Source organism: Aythya ferina (genome assembly GCF_964211825.1).
Source record: "Aythya ferina genome assembly, chromosome: 8".
Classification (NCBI taxonomy): Eukaryota; Metazoa; Chordata; class Aves; order Anseriformes; family Anatidae; genus Aythya; species Aythya ferina.
The window spans coordinates 15,935,571-15,951,532 of NC_140304.1; the positions used below are offsets into that span (position 1 = coordinate 15,935,571).

The 15,962-nt window shown below is 41.4% G+C and overlaps 1 long non-coding RNA gene across 1 annotated transcript; it reads right to left on the minus strand.

Annotated features, from left to right (window-relative positions):
• Positions 1-5,088: 5,088 nt before the first annotated feature.
• On the minus strand, positions 5,089-6,426 carry LOC311440529. The gene is made up of 2 exons (XR_014695457.1): positions 5,515-6,426; positions 5,089-5,215 (listed from the first exon to the last, which is right to left on the minus strand). It is a non-coding gene; the product is annotated as an uncharacterized lncRNA (long non-coding RNA).
• Between the last annotated feature and the right edge of the window lie 9,536 nt (positions 6,427-15,962).

Genomic DNA, 15,962 nt, shown 5'->3' on the forward strand with positions numbered 1-15,962 from the left:
CAAACATAGGCCTGACTAATAGCACAGCCTTGAAAGCAAATTCCCAAACACTCCATTTTAGGACCATCTGACTTAATATTCAAGGTTCCTCAACTAAAATGCTTTAAAGCCCTGAAGGATAACAATCTGTCATGTTACACTCCTTTAGCTTTAAAGACAGGTATACTAGCTAGAGAAGATGCTCAATTCTCACATAGTGCTAGACCAGTTTAGCAACCTAAATGGCTCTGTGCAAATTAGAACTTCTCCAATGGCATCTATATCCCAGTATTCAGGGCAGGTTTGCTGGGCCCCAAAGTGACATATTAGCATCATTCCCATCTCATTCCCTCTGTCTTCCTCTCTTCAAGGAAATAAAAATGCAGTTTTGAACAAGATGCCATGAACTGACATTACTGATAAAAGAAGTTCCCCCAAAAAATAAAAAATAAAAATAAAAAAAATAAAAAAATAAATTTGTTGCTTACTGCTTAATTGGCCTATAAATTGCCTGCTTCAGTGCTAATCTATCCTTTCCCATCTATTGTTTATATTAAAATACTGACCAATGGCCAAATCTGAGGTTAAAATTAGGAAGGGAAATCCATGACATTTTCACTGCATTTAATGCATTTGCAGAGCTGTTGAAGGACCAAGGACGGGGCCTACCACCAGCTTGAAGTGTCTGAGAGCAGAGGCTGTGTTTGGACAAGGAGCCACGTGACATCTGCGCAGGATGGCGGCCTCACCAAGCTGGCACTCAGCCGTAACCGAACACAAATGCTGCAAGAGCAAATACTTCCATATTGACGCCTTGGGAAATTTATAGTAGCATTCCTTCAAATCTCCAGTTCATGAGATCAGATCAGAGCATACATCGGTTAAACCCTCCTTTGAGACTCTTTCATTTTTCCCTGATGTATAACTGAATACATCAGTATATTATAATATAAATAAATATAAATATAAATATAAATATAAATATAAATATAAATATAAATATAAATATAAATATAAATATAAATATAAATATAAATATAATTTCAGTTTGTATTAGGCCCAGGAGGTGCACCCAAATTTTCAAAACCCTATATTAACTAATTTCCTCAGTCTGTGCCTTGACTCAACATGGACATAATATATGTGCAAAATTTACCTGAAATTTCTATTTAAAATGAAATATTTGCATTCATATAGCTTTTTAAACTCAGACTCACAGAATTTCTAGGTTGGAAGAGACCGCAAGATCATCGAGTCCAACCTCTACCTAACACTAACAATCCCCACTAAACTATATCCCTAAGCTCTACGTCTAAACGTCTTTTAAAGACCTCCAGGGATGGTGACTCCACCACTTCCCTGGGCAGCCTGTTCCAGTGTCTAACAACCTTTTCGGTAAAGAAGTTCTTCCTAACATCTAACCTAAAACTCCCCTGGTGCAACTTTAGCCCATTCCCCCTCGTCCTGTCACCAGGCACGTGGGAGAACAGACCAACCCCCACCCCACTACAGCCTCCTTTAAGGTATCTGTAGAGAGCAATAAGGTGGTCCCTGAGCCTCCTCTTCTCCAGGCTGAACAAGCCCAGCTCCCTCAGCTGCTCCTCGTAGGACTTCTTCTCCAGGCCCCTCACCAGCTTCGTCGCCCTTCTCTGCACCCGCTCAAGCACCTCGATGTCCTTCTTGTAGCAAGGGGCCCAAAACTGAACACAGTACTCGAGGTGCGGCCTCACCAGAGCCGAGTACAGGGGGACGATCACCTCCCTAGCCCTGCTGGTCACACTGTTTCTTATGCCAGCCAGGATGCTCTTGGCCTTCTTGGCCACCTGAGCACACTGCTGGCTCATATTCAGCCGACTATCCACCATCACTCCCAGGTCCTTCTCTGCCTGGCAGCTCTCCAACCACTCATCTCCCAGCCTGTAGCTCTGTTTGGGGTTATTGCGCCCCAGGTGCAGGACCCGGCACTTAGCCTTGTTCAACTTCATGCAGTTGACCTCAGCCCATCAGTGCAGCCTATTCAGATCCTCCTGCAGAGCTTTCCTACCCTCGAGCAGATCGACACACGCGCATAGCTTGGTGTCATCTGCAAACTTACTGAGGGTGCACTCAATGCCCTCGTCCAGATCATCGATGAAGATATTAAAGAGGACCAGCCCCAGCACTGAGCCCTGGGAGACACCACTAGTGACTGGCCTCCAACTGGACTTGGCTCCATTCACCACGACTCTTTGGGCCCGGCTATCCAGCCAGTTTCTAACCCAATGAAGCGTGCGCCAGTCCAAGCCAAGAGCAGCCAGTTTCTTGAGGAGAATGCTGTGGGAAACAGTGTCAAAAGCCTTGCTGAAGTCAAGGTAGACCACATCCACAGCCTTTCCCTCATCCACCCAGCGCGTCACTTTGTCATAGAAGGAGATCAGGTTCGTCAAGCAGGACCTGCCTTTCATAAACCCATGCTGACTGGGCCTGATTGCCTGCTTGCCCTGCAAGTGCTGCATGATGACTGTCAAGAGGATCTGCTCCATGAGCTTCCCTGGCACTGAGGTCAAACTCCAGATTAAACAATTAAAATTGGCAGTTTTATTCCATCTTGCTTCCATGCCAAATAGGACAGAAAACAGAAAACATGAAGGTTTTTAGCAGACTCAATTTCTACCTTTCTTTCTTTCATTTTCCTTGTCTTTTGCTTGACCCTGGGAAAGTCTGGGCATTTTCTTAGTAAGTGAAAAAAAGAAAAAAAGGCAAGGAGATTTGATGGAATAATTCCAGTTTTGGTGCTTACCACATGGAGCTCAATAAATAAATCAATCAAATACTGAGAAATAATAAATCAAATACTGAGAAACAAGAATACTGAGAAACAAGATGGCAGTGGCAGAAGCCTTGTGAGTATGTAGGTGGATAGGCAGAAAGACACCACCAAGCCTACCAACTTTTGCATGTATCATCAAGACAATGAGAATATAGGTCTTTAAGATACTTTATGGAAAATGGGCAAAGATATATCCTCTAAGACAGGTGGAAACAGGAATGGTCCTCTAGGACAACATGGCTGAGCATGTCCTGATACAGGTTCCTCACAAATGGTTTGTAATTGTATAAACTCCCTGCTGTATTCAGGAATACAGTAATATATATTAATCAATATCACAGAATCACAGAATCACAGAATTTTCTAGGTTGGAAGAGACCTCAAGGTCATCGAGTCCAACCTCCAACCTAACGCTAACAGCCCTCCACTAAACCATATCCCTAAGCTGTACATCTAAGCGTCTTTTGAAGACTTCCAGGGATGGTGACTCCACCACTTCCCTGGGCAGCCTGTTCCAATGCCTCACAACCCTTTCTGTAAAGAAGTTCTTCCTAACATCTAACCTAAAACTCCCCTGGCTCATAACATTCAAGAGTAAGAAATGAAATTATCCTAGGTGGGCAGTGCTTCCTTCAAACATATTTCTGTTGATGAAAACCAGTCCGTAATCTATTCCTCAAAGTTCAGACCCAAATATAACATTCACAACAGTTTTACCTTTTACATCAGGACCTAGAACAAATCTGGTCCCTTAAATTATGACTGGATATTGAATAAAAAAATTTATAAAATAAAATTTTTGAATAGGATGGTAATTTATAGAGCTGTTATCATTGTGCACTTGTAATAAATCCCTTTATACATTTGTGGAGGGAACAGGGACACAGATTACACCCTTTTCATCTCCTAAAGAACAAGAGAAAAAAAAAAAAAAAAAAAAGAAAGAAAGAAAAAAAAAGGAAGAAAAAATCAACTCATGTCACTTTATTCCCTGGTGTTTTGCTCTTACCATGCTGGTGTTGCTGTCCTAGTTAATTCAAGTTGTAATGAGAATAAATTATCAACCAGTCAGAGATGTACCAACTTCCAATTTATTTCCTTCTTAATGACTGCACTAACTCTGGACATACATTGAGCTGAGTTCTGCCAAAAAAGAAACAACCCAAAAAGGATTGCTGTCACTGCAAACTCTGCCAAGAGGAAAGTGTCGGCTTACCGAGTTTTCTTCAGAGCACACAAATGGTGGTCTCCTGCTCCTGAATAACAGTGGTTGTAAAATCCTGGTCTTTTCTCAAGTGGGATGGGTGCTCAAGCCATACCTTTGAGAAGCATGAAGACTGCTTGTGGAGGGGAATATTTAAATTAGATTTTCACCGCTGCAGCTTAATCCCATTACTTTTTGCTTTGCCTTCACTACCGATACTTCTCAGCCTATCCTTCAAAAATTTGTAGGCCTTTCTCCAGGACTTTAAAGGTTTCTATTGCTTCATTTAAGGTTTCTTTAATACCTGGTTAAGATTGGAAGGTATATCCTCATGCTTTTCCAAACCAACGCACAGTCCTATAAACTCACATAGTTATTAGTTGCATTGCTCTCTCTCTACCTGCTGGCAATTAATGTTGCCTCCCCCAGCTAGAGCCAAACTGCAAATAAAGAGGAGCATTAAAGTGTCAAAGTCCCATCCATAACAAAATGCAAAGGTTGGCACCCCTTGTTACTGGAATTTATGGACTGCTTTTTAGTTTTATCATTTTATCTTCCTTTAATGGCTAAATCAGTTAATCCTGGGTGGCATCATAAAACTCGCAAACAGAGGAAGACCGTAAGTCAACAAGTCATTTCTGGAGCTTTGCAGTACAAATCTCTGTTGTAAAAAGCAGCAGCAGTTAACTCTTTCAATTTCTGCTCCTCTTTCAAGGACTTTAAGCAAGGCTACAAAACTGCTGTTTATCTAATTCACACCACTATCATTGGTGCGATTCCTGCTACTATGCCCTTTGAAGGTAGGAAGTGGTCAAAAGACACAAGTCCCTTAATTAGTAAGTAAAGTAAATTTCTCTTTAGAGCATGGATGTGAACCTGTTTGATGAGAAGGCTCAAAAGATGGTGACCTTTGATGGCTCAGATATGGTGACAGCTTGGACACTGCAGACACAGGGCAGAAAGGTTCACTTTAAAATAAATGATTTCATGGCACACCTACCACCCCATCCATAGTTGTGCAGACCTCCTTCATCTGCAGTTCCTCACATAATGCTGGAAGAATCACTCAAACACTCAGCATTAAGGAACTAACAAATTTAATTTTCATCCAAATGTTAGGAGGGGATCCCAAGAGAAAGACCTCCATCTGCTCAGTGTTCTTTCCACATGCCACCAGGGGCTCACAGGCCACCATACAGTCTCATACATACTGTGCAGGGAGTCTGTTTTCACAAGAACAATATAAGAGAAACTGATATGCATTGTCTTGGTTATCGGGAAGCTAACAAATTACCTAAGAGTTTGGACAAACAAAAAGAAAATCAATGGAAAGCTGAACCAAGAAGTACCTGCATTTCCATTAGTTAATTGAAAGGATGATTCTCATCCTTTGATGCTTCATATCAGCTTACTTTCACCCTGTAAATCAGCTTTCTTTGAAACATCTGACACTAGCTAGCCTTAGGGATTAAAACACACACTCAAACAAAAAATCCAAACATAAACAAACAACCAGACAAACCTGATCTGATTCAAAACATTGCATTCTGTTTCTGCTCACAAATGCGTGGTTTATAGAGGCAGACTTGGAACTGATTTTAGAGAGGAAGATTTTTCTTATTTCCTTGGTGTGCTGTCACTGAATTTCTAGCTGATGCTGGAGGGATGTTCCAAATGACCTGCTGCCACTCATATTCATTGACAAGCAGAGCTCCAGGGCAGATCCCATCCATCAGCCCCACGTACAACACCGAATGGAGACAACCTGACCACATGTCCCAGGCCTCAGCAACATACAGAAAAGCTCAGGAGCATGACATAGAAAATGCAGAGACAATACAGTCGTGCAGTCCCAGTCGAGCTCTTGCTAACACCACTTCAAGTTTTGCTGCGAGTTTTTGCAGAAGACCGACTTGAAGACCACTTTGCAGAGCACTGGTGTAACATTGTTCTTCTTTTATTCAAATCGTGATTAATTTGACCAAATTTTGGAAAGTTCTTATTTACATTTTGTTTGTTTTAATATTATTTTCCAGAATGTCTGATGTGAAATGAACAGAGCATGTTGAAAGATCTTCCCAAACCCCGCAGAAGCCATGATCCACCTGCAGCGCCCAAGAGGTGGCGCCCAAAAACCAGCGGACATCGCTCGCGAGAGTGGTTTTGGGTGGGTTCCTCCTCAGCAGAGCGCTGCTCACGCCGGACTTCAGGCAAGCCAAAAAGTATCAGAACCTGGCAAACTTCAGGTGAAGTTTATTAAAAGGGGAGAATCACCTTCCAGCCTTGATTCGAGCCTCCAAGCACCTGTATCTCACGTTACTGCAGCCCTGAACAGAGCAAACAAGTAATTTGCTCCTTTCCCACATCTTTGCTGATTGCTTTATGCCAGACAGGCTCTTGGCTTCTTGTATTGGCCCCAGTTTCAGCTTTATGCATCCCCTTAGAAGAACATTTGAACAAAGCACATGCTTGATTCCACCATATAAGCTCCCATAGGCTTTCCTCCTTTTCCAGTTTGGCTAGCCTTCATTAAACTGAGATTTCTTAGATTTGAAGTTAGGAATGAATATCCAGTGTTCATATTTTAAGCACATGCTAATGGAGGTTCAAAGACCTATACTGTGTCTTGAAGTTTCAGACATTGTTGATACCTTAATAACAAAGCTTACAAGCATTCAAGGATAAAACAGAATAAATAGAAGTATATGCACAAAATGTACTAGGGAGGGGAGGAGGGGAAAACAACCTTTCAAGACACTGTCAGAAATATCTATCACCACATGTCTCAGCTTTCCTGGGTGGGGAAGATGTAACAGGGTTATACATGTTAAATGCTTCTGTAACCTAATGATGATGGGTACCATGTAAGAGCCATTCTGTTGGAAAAACTGGACAGACAACTGGCTTGACTTGCAGCTTCAGTGTACTCTCATATGGGGAAAAACAAACCTGTTACTGTAGAAAGGAAAATCATAATGCTAAATAAATAAGGACTATCACTCCTTGCTTTTTCAGGTTATAGACACAAGCTGATGATTAGCAATACACAGAGAGAGAAAAGAAAGGAATGGGGAGGGGGGAGGTGTATGGTTAAAATTTCCCTATGAAATTCACTGAGGCTAAGACATTAAAAGACTTAAAAATACATTTTGATACAGATAAATAAAATCTTTGCAGAATTATGAGAGATTGATAAACCAGTATTTCAGCATACCCAGACACTGAGAAGGGCCCTAACTACTATGGGCTGGTTCTTCTACAGCTGCATGTATTAAAGCTTTTCTGAACACAGATGAAGGATGCACCAAGATTAACCCCAATTAGCATCATGGAAAATATCCTGTAAACCCACTGCATGATTTTATCAAGGGAAAGGAGCTTAAGCTGAAGCAACCTTTTAATAACTGTATTAAGCTGTATTTTTCCATGTTCATAGCAACTTTTCGATAGCTGCTTCTTGCTGAAATAAATAGTAAGTGGGAAGGCTGCCATATTTAAACGTGCTTTTGAGAAAATCCCAAAATGTTCATCCTGTACAGAACCCAATGGACCATTTTCTGTCTCCGGAAGAAGGAAAAAGAGCCCTGGAGATTTTATGCTATATGCACCTGCTTTAAAGCCATGTTCCATCTGGAATGCTCTAAGAGCTTTAATTAAGCTATTTTCATGGTATAATAGCAAGACAACAGAGCACTGAAGTCAAATACAGCCTCAGTGTCTTCTTGCCTTTTGCCTTTGCAGATAATTCCTAGGAAGTCTATAGGCTGATTTGCAGCATAGGCTTGTTCTCTCCCTGCATAGCATACTTTTTTTTTTTTCTTTTTCCCCTTGTATTGCTCTCTACCTAACAGCAGGACAGCAACAGACTCAAAAGCCATTAGCACAACAGGCAATCTTCGTGTGACTAGCAAAAACCAACACAGATGCAAGTAGCTGCTTTGCCAGCAAGGTGCTGATTTAACTAGAAATTTTGCAAACTGAAGAATATTTTTATTTACCCCATGAAGCTTAACATACAGTTGAATTATTTAGCTTAAAAAGAGAGTCTTCCATGCATATATTAATACAGCAAAAGCTTATTACATTTTTCCATTCCTTATAGCATACTTTTTTTTTGGCTTATGTATAAAGTCACCTCAAGCTGCCTTTGTAATTTGCTTGATCTTCCTAGAAGTAAGCAATCAGTGGAAAACTCTGCTGCTTTTCTTGCCTTCTACATTTTTCCCCTAAGCATAAATTACTGTAGAAGAGCACTCTCCATCTTCTCTATGAGATTTTTCAAGCACAGGGAAATTAACCTCTTATCCAATATAGTGCGTGTTCTCTATTTATTTACACCATTTATTGTGCCAAGCAGTGAAATAGGTAAACAAATTTCTTCAAAGTACTTGCAAAAACGACATCTGAAATTAAGCACTTCACCTACCGGGATAAAAAGTCTTTACAGTGGCTTGAATTATGGTGTTTCACCCTATGCACCCCTGCCCACACTACTGGGCCTGCCTTATCTTTTCTATCACGGGAATTTAGATGGCAACACGCAGAGAAAAGCAGAACATTTTTGGAAGGTTCAACTGGACGGACATTCAAGTTACAGAAGTAGTATGGTTGATTCATTTTGTTTAAGAGGAAAAGGAACAAAATTTAAACATTGCTGCAAGCATGAAAAATGTTGGACTTTTGAACCAGCAGATAGCTCTTGTTCCCAAGTGGATGAATGGATGAGGTATCAAGTCGGGTTACATGTGGCACAGGCAGGAATTCACCAGACTTAATTGCAAACTCATTTTGACATGTATTTTAGAACTAAAACAGACTTTAACTTACCCTTTCACTGCTATAATGATGGTAGCCATATGTGGGTGAAATAGCCTCCTTTTTTGATACAAGGGTCTGTTAAAGTAACTCAGAAAAATGAGTTTAATATGTCATTATTCCTACCAAGTTCACCATGGTGTGTGTTTTCAGAATGTTAAAAAGGACTTGAGATTTCAGTACCAAGCTGTACCTTCAGCTCCTTTATCAGTTCAAATTTTTACTGAGGAACATGGAACATGCAATTAAGAGTTTCCAAAATTTTAATCTAAATTTCAGGTGTAAAATTAATTTAGACTGACAAAAAGTTCAGTAAATCTTTCTTCTGTTTACATCAAATAAAAATATTCAGTATTAATACTAAACACCAGAACTGTAACAAGCATTAAAATCTTACCCTTATAAAATTCAGGACCTTTTTATATATTTCTAGTAGTTTTTAAGCAATTCTGAAATTTTTCTTAAATATTGAAATAAGTTTCATTATGGACTTAGTGAATTCCAAGACAAATTTAGTTATTAATGAGACAGATTGTTTTGCGTACAAATACAGATCCTAGCATGACTGTTCTTAAACAGCAATCAAGATGAATATGAGCTAGAGTTTGATACATATTTTATTGTCTTCCATCCTCAGGATTTCGTAATTCATCATCAGGAAGAAAAAGTAGAAACAAGAAGGTATTGCAAGACATCCTGAGAAATAACCAGTGACTTACTTGCATGGTTAAATATTAACTAAGAAGGAACTAAAAGTTTGTTCAGTTCTGGGTTGGAGACTTAAAACAATGCTATACACACAAGGAAAAAACATGATAGCAATTTAGTATTCCTGCTTGGTTGAAGAATAGGGGAGTTTGAAAGCGTTACTAGCTAGCAACCAGAGAAAAACACAGCAGGATGACTTTCACTAGTCTTCTGATGGATGTCCAGATACGGTAGATACCTATGGCAATGTATGGAGCAGGCATGCAGACTGGAGGATACCCAAGCACAGTACTTTATACCTATCCTTAAAGAATTAATACAAATCCTCAAAGAATTGAAGAATCCTTAAAGTAACCGCGAGGTTGGATCTGAATCCTTTTATTTCTCAAATCTGATGTATTTTTCCTGAAATGTATTCTTTTTTGCCTGGTTGACATCCTTTGTTCCAGCTCTTCCTCCATCCTAGCAGCTGTGTGACTCCCATCACTATAAAATTCTGAAAAAATATACATTTAACCAGAGATTCTCATCTATTGCTTACAAAACATGACAAGTTCCAGAGGCCAGTATATACCATGAGGATATGGATAAACCAGTAGGTGGTATAACCAATTCTCATAGCCGTCTTTGTAACAGAAACAGAAGAAAATGAAGAGGTGGGAGAAAAGCAGGCAAGTCTGGGATACAGTGGCTGGAATTTTTACTGCTGGTAAAAAAATAAAAGGGGGGGGAGGGGTTAAGATAAAACCTCCCATCATAATATCAGCACATGCATGTATTCTACACTCTAACTGAATCAAACCTTTATTTTATTAATTTATTTTTTAACAGCTAACCAACTGCATGCATGAAAATATGCTATGTCAATGATTGCACTTAAAACTGCCACAAGCTGTGGTAAGAGCACACACAAAAGCTGATGCACAAGACACAACCCAAACCCACAAAAAGCTGGGGATGTCTCCATCAGCTGATATTAAGTCCAACACATTTTGAATACTGTGTTGGATCCATCTCTTCTAAAGAACTACTATAAATACACATTTGCATGTGTATCTATATATGTGTATCTATGTATAAAATTGTAATGTGTAAAAATTAATGAGTCTGGCTACAGTCTTATTTTCTTTCTTGCCTGATCAGGAAAGAGTGATACATCATAATATATTTGCAATGAAGTTATTAGTTCTTTACATAGGAAAATACCTAAAGGCAAGAAAAACAACAGGGCAAAGAGCAAAATTTTAGGAAGTCTGGGAAGGAAACCCTGTTACAACGCAGGGATTTGTCCCTAGTTCCTAACTTTTAAGACCAAATCTTCAGCAGGGACTGATTGCAGAAGTTGCCTCACTTGATGTGTAGATGTCCTACATTTTTTTTTACTTCTGTTGCCTATGGTTGAAATTCACCCTAAACTACTATCAGCCCATCTGTAACTTGACAGTGGCATAAGTGTTTATTAGATCCAAAACAGAAGCACAACGCCCCCAAGGTACAGCTACTCTTCAGTAGCCTACATGCGGATAGGGCAGAAACTTAAGACACGTGTACACTGATAGCCCCACTGGAGGAGACGTGGGAGCATCACAGGCTGTGATTGCCAACAACACAGCCAAGGCCACTGTCTGTGTGGACATCAGCTCATTCCAATTCCTACTAGATAAGAAAAATGGCTGACAGCTCTTCTTCAATTCGTCAGCACCATAAAACCATTGGAAATCTGAAATTTCCTAACTTTGGTAGCAAGGGATTGTTGCTTTAACACACAGTTATCCTTGTTCATAATGTGAATTACAGGATGGCAAGAGGTTTTTTTATAGCTACAGACTATTAATGAAGCTAGTGGATTGAAACATAACTTGCTTGGCAAATAACTGCATTTTAACTAACTAAACGAGCAATCTCAAACAGCTTCCACAGGTGGAGTGAACACAGATAGCCTTAGAGGCTCAGCTCATCCGAGGCACTGAGAGTATCTTCTTAGACTCTGAAAAAGCAAATCTGTTCAATAATTCATTCATGAATGTCTCATAACCATATACATAATTCATCAGCACAAATAAGTAGACTTACAATCATTTTTATTGTGATAACACTCAGAAGTTTGAAAATCTGGGGGATAAGATTCCTCAAAAGAATCTTGTGGCAAATGGCAGACATCCCCTGCCATAAAGGAAGAAGGAAAACTATTCAGTTTTACTCTGAATTCATTTCTATTCCAATGGTAGTCAGCTTTTTTTCGAGCTTGATAGATTGATTCATGGTGGCCTGTCCTGGAGTCACGGGAAGGATTCACTTGGGTGCAGCAAGTGACATGCTCCACACCTGATAGGCAATCAAATCCATCAGGCTGCTCGGAGGCATTTAGTGCTAGCGCCCTGCTACCAGCGTGTTTGTTCCTTGGGAAGAAATCTCATGAATCATTAAAGCCCCATCTACCAGGCTGCCTGCACTACAAAGCCCTCAGCCTGCAGTGGAGAGCAGGGGACAGTGTGGCAAGGCAAATGCATAGGAGCCAAAGCTGGGGTTACAAAGGCACTTAAGCAATATGTCCTCCTGCTGGGATCTGAAGGTCACTTTGCTGCTATTTTCTTTTCCCTAAATAACCTTTGTTTATTCAGCACGCAAAAGCACATCACTTGGGCATTATTACCTATGGACTCATAGGACAAAGTTTTGTGTTTCACAACAGCTTTCCTCAGTGTGCTGGCACATGGAGAACATGGAAGTTGTTAGTAAAGGATATTTTTCACTGTGGTTTGCCATCAGAAAGTGGTGATTCAATTGCATCCATTAAGTCAACACATTTTGCTAAGTGCATCTTACAACACCACAGGCAGTTATAAAAAGACATTTTGATTAAGTTGAATTTTTCAGGCTGACATCTATTACATTACACAATATAGCGGAAAAGTTGGCTTTCATCATACTGTAACGTGAATGTTGAAATTTCACATTTAAGTGAAATGTTAAAACTTTACCAAAACAAATGATGTAAGTAGTTCAATTCTCATTCTGATCTGAGAGAAAACTAAATCTAAAACAGAAAATTCTCCATAGGGTTTTGATACAAGGATCAAGTTAGCAACCTTTTGTATACAGTTCTCGTATTTTTCTTATTTAGCAGCCACTCTATATTTTTTTCAAGAACAGATTTATCCTTTTTTTTTCTAACATGCCAGTTCTTCTTTAAACACAAACACTGAGGAGACAAAACGATGTCTGGCAGATGGTGTTTAGATGACACTGGAAGGGTACAATTCACTTGTAACCTAAGCTTTCTGGTAGCCTTCATGTACTCCCTCTATTGGGTTTATGTGGCAAGGTTTTGGTAGGGGGGGCGCAGTGGCAGCCTCTGTGAGCAGAGCCCAGCACCTGTCCCATGTCAGATCAGAGCCAGCTTCAGCCAGCTCCAAAGGGGCCCGCTGGTGGCCAGTGGCCAGAGCTGAGACAGCGAGGCTGTGCCTCTGAGAGAGCAGAGTTAAGAAATGGAGGAAAACAAATAAACAAACAAAACAAACAAACAAACAATAATAATAAAATAAATAAATAAATAAATAAATAAATAAATAAATAAAACTGCTGCACAACAGCAACTGGGAGAGAGGAGTGGGAAAATGTAGAGAAAAAAAACCCTGCAGCTCCCAAGGTCAGTGCAGCAGGAGGGCAAGAGGTGCTCCACACATGCAGCAGCAGCTCCTTTGCGGCCTGTGGAGAGGCCCCTGGTGGAGCAGGTGGATGTGGCCTGGAGGAGGCTGCAGCCCATGGAGAGCCCCCGCAGGAGCAGGCCCTGGGCCGGAGCTGCAGCCTGTGGAGAGGAGCCCATGCAGGAGCAGGGGGTCTGGGGGGAGCTGCCACCCATGGGGGACCCGTGCTGGAGCAGTTCGCTCTTGACGGATGGACCCCGTGGTACAGAGCCATGTGGGAGCAATTCTTGAAGAGCTGCTGCCTGTGGGCAGCCCCTGCAGGGGGGGAGAAGAGGGTGGATAGGGAGGAGGTGTTTGCTTTTGTTGTTGTTTATTTCAGTTTGCTTTTATCTTATCACTTTTCTAGTCGACTACTGATAGGCAATAAATTATACTAATCTCCCTACACCGAGTCTGCTTTGCCTTGTTTGCCTGTGACAATAACTGGGGAGTGATCTCCCTGTCTGTGTGTCTCAGCCCTTGAGCCCTTCCCATTCTATTCCCCCCCCCCCACCCCCCCCCCCTTTCCTTTGAGCAGGGGGAGTGAGAGCACGGTTGTGGTAGGGTTCAGCTGCCCAGCTGGGTAAAACCACCACACCCCTATGCACATGCTAAGGAATGAAGAAGTGTATACTAAAGTCTGTGCCTTAGAATTGTCATTCAAATTGATTGATTTTTGGCTAGTACTGAGGACAGCCAGTTACCGTCACTTTAAGGAAAACAGTGTGTTTAAGTGTATGCTGCATGAAACAACTGAGGTTGCAGTCTTCAAGGTTCAGGGATGCTTTCTGCCTCTGTTCATGTGTAAACCTGATACAAGGCAATTTGATATTTCTCAGAGTTTATCTGTTTTTCATGTCCGTCCAGTCTTAGGCATTTTTTTAAACCTTAAACATAGTTTTCATCATGTTTTGCTGCACACATAACTCACCACTGCTCTTTTCACTACCAATATCAATTCATTTACAAGCCAAAAGACAGACCCTGACCCCATCACTATGCTGCCTGTATGAACTCAGTATCATGGCAGTGATCATTTTTACTTTTAATATTACCTTTAGCTGAAAACATGCTCTGGTCCACAGGGACAAGAAAAAAACTTACAGTTCAGTAGCTTGAGCATAAATTTTAAATACATATATTTATCTGTATAAACTTGTATCTGCATTCTTCATCTAGAAGATGATAGTTCTTAACTGGGTAGTTGGGGGCATTTAAAATAGTTTCAGACACCTGCATGCCTTCTTGCTTCATTGCAGCTGAATATTAAGGGAAGACTTCTATTATTCCAACATGGCTTGAAAGCAAGGAGCAGGTCAGGAGGAGGTAGGATTTGTGAAAAATACAATTGTCCTATTTTCTCTCCACAGTTACACTTGGCAAATACAAAGCCTAAGGTGAGTGGCGGTGCATTACAGCCCCCTACATTTTTTTGCAGAACATGGGTTACCTGCAAGCAGCAGTCTTTTCCTCCAGCAGGCAGCAGGAGGGATGGCAGCCTTTCCATGCACCGTGGTGCTGCTGTGCTTCCGTATCTTGTTCCAAAAGTGCCCAGAGGGGTGATGAGGAACAGAGAGCACAGATTGTTCCCTTAGGGAATCAAGAATACACAATGCCCACCCACAGTTTCTGCATCTTGCTTTCACAGCGGCACCCTGAGACCACTGCCCCCTTGCTGCTGAACAGCATTTGCTGGGCATAGTGCAGGAAATGAGGAAGAAATGGTTCAGGCTCAAAAAGAGTGATAATACAGAGTAATGCATGCAGGGAAAGAGCACCAAGCTCTGATGCCAAAATGAAGGGAAGGAAGTAGCCAATACAGACACACTGAAGACATGGGACGTAAAATGATTATCCCTGTTGTTTCCAACACCCCCTTGTCACCCGCAAAGTGGAAGAGGAAGAGAAAGAGAGAAAAAAATGACACCTGGGCATGCGACAAGAGAAACAGGTCTGTGGTGTGTTGGTTATTGAAACCTGCTCAAAACATGCTCAGAAGAGGCATCTCCACCTACAGATGGAAGGGAAAATAATGGGGGAGAAACGGCTGACGAGCTTGTCAGCATTACTAACTTTCTGGACCTCTGCAAGGTTGAGTGAAGTCCTGCTGAAAACACGAAGAGGTTACCAAAGGCAAAACCACCTCATCAGTGTTCTCTGCTGGCTTTCCTAGGCAAATGGAAAAACACTGAATGCTGCAGGCCACCAGTTCATCGCCACATGAATGGCCCCAGGATGGTAAAACTGCCTTCACTGCCCACAGCACACATGGGCCCTGGTGTGTTTTTTGCCCATGGGCTCCAATGGGGCCCAGCCCTCCCCAGGGCCATGCCTCTGACCGGATGGGAGTGGCAGCCAAACAGATGGACATTCACAGCCAGACAGATTGACATTCGGGGCCGGGTCTGCCAATATGCAGGTATCAGCCATTCAGGCTGTCTGTTAGCACAGATTAGTTAGCCTCATAAACAGCGTTCGGCCTTAAGACAAAAATGTCCTGTAGCAAAGCCCCAGGATTTAGCAAAACTGGACCAGAAGGAAGCATTTGTATTAAATCAGCAGCTGCAAAGCATCAGCGTTTCTTCTTCCCAACCACACTGGCAAAATACTTGTCTCGATTTCTTTTCATGTCATCGCATTAATTCCTTCTCATATTTTTCCATAACACACCCTAAAAAATGTGTTGGCAAAAGAATGGCTATAATGTGCGGTGGGGAACATGCCTGCACTGTTACCTCCTCGTCTGAAGCGCTACGGGTGC